General features: G+C 44.5%; 1 long non-coding RNA gene across 1 annotated transcript; it reads right to left on the bottom strand.

The window, feature by feature from the left end:
* Positions 1–350: 350 nt before the first annotated feature.
* LOC311247007 lies at positions 351–1,139 on the bottom strand. Its single transcript, XR_014620825.1, has 3 exons — positions 1,020–1,139; positions 688–900; positions 351–582 (listed from the first exon to the last, which is right to left on the bottom strand). It is a non-coding gene; the product is annotated as an uncharacterized lncRNA (long non-coding RNA).
* Between the last annotated feature and the right edge of the window lie 206 nt (positions 1,140–1,345).

The following is a 1,345-nucleotide window of genomic DNA, read 5'->3' as shown; positions in this document are numbered from 1 at the left end:
CCACACCCACCTAAAGTGCTGGTACTGCTTGATCTGTGGCAGTGGCTTGAAGTAAGGCCCCAGATGTTCCTGCCAGTTGTAGGACTGCACGATTACAGTGCCATCTTCCTTTCCCACTAGCTGTGGTATGTTGATTCCAGCCACTGAGCTGTCCCTTACGACTGCTGCAATCTCATCAAGAGTGTTCACCTTGGTCTTTCTGAAACGCTGCTTGAGAAGCCCAAAGAAACTGTCCGGGGAAAACTTTGTGTGGCCTACAATCAGCAGGTGGAGATTGACACGATGGTGAAGACCATGTAGCGCTCGCCACGCTAAGTACCACAACATGTACTTGTTCTTGTTTTGGCCACTGCAGTTGTCACAGTGAAGGTCAACATCTGTCTCCCCAAGACCATGGTCTTTGAAGAAGTGGTGCAGGTAGCTTATGACGGCGTTGCTACCTTTGCTGGACTCCATCCCCTCATCCACCAAATAGTTGACTTGCCGTGGAATCGCCTCACAGCAAACACCGAATATGCTGCACTTGCGTGGAGCCAAGAAGTACATGGGCCCTGGTTGAAGGGGGTCTGATGGGTAGTGCACCTGCAATAAATGAATAAGGATTTTAGAAAGAAAAAAAAGGGAGCAATGCAGTAGTTATAACAATTATAACATGATGTTGTGAAAGAGGGCTTGGTATGTAGTCACCTTTTGAGCGTAGTCGAAACTGTAATGCATTGTCAAGGGCTTGCTTGCCGGTGGCACATGACCACCCAGAGAAAGACCATCACCGATCTCCTTGGCGGCTTTAAGCATGCCCTTGTAGGCAGCCCGCTCTGAGGTTACATGCGCCAGATGTTGTTCCTGCTGCTTCAGCTTTGCAGACTTCTCAGCCTCTGGCAGATTGGCACTTTTGAAAATCTGAAAAAAAAAAGTTAAGTAAATGATGATTAATATTAATAATAATAAACTGTATTTGTATAACACTTTTCATACAGAAGTTGCAGTTCAAAGTTCATAACACTGTGATGTTCACTAACCAGATAATTGTTCTTCTGACACACCCAGCAAAGATCAGACATTGGTTTGATTGCTCTGATATGACTCAGTAATTGCCTCCAGAGGGACTTAAATGTGGACAGGCCCACTGCTCGCTGGTCTGAAAGATTAATAAGAACACATGTTAGCACAATGTCATTCATTTTCAAGCTTTGTTTTTATTTGACAAAGACCTATTTGACCTATTTCTTTAAGAATGTCATTTTCTTTATCAACCTGGACGCATTTACAAGTAAATCGCAAAAGTCTTTCCATTTGGCGTTCGTGGTTCTCGTCAGATTCAACTTCCACAACGCACATTACGTGT

The sequence above is a fragment of the Notolepis coatsorum genome (assembly GCF_963971535.1).
Source record: "Notolepis coatsorum genome assembly, chromosome: 20".
NCBI lineage: Eukaryota > Metazoa > Chordata > Actinopteri > Aulopiformes > Paralepididae > Notolepis > Notolepis coatsorum.
The sequence above is the reverse complement of the archived record's forward strand: the minus strand, read 5'-3'. Positions and strand labels throughout refer to the sequence as shown.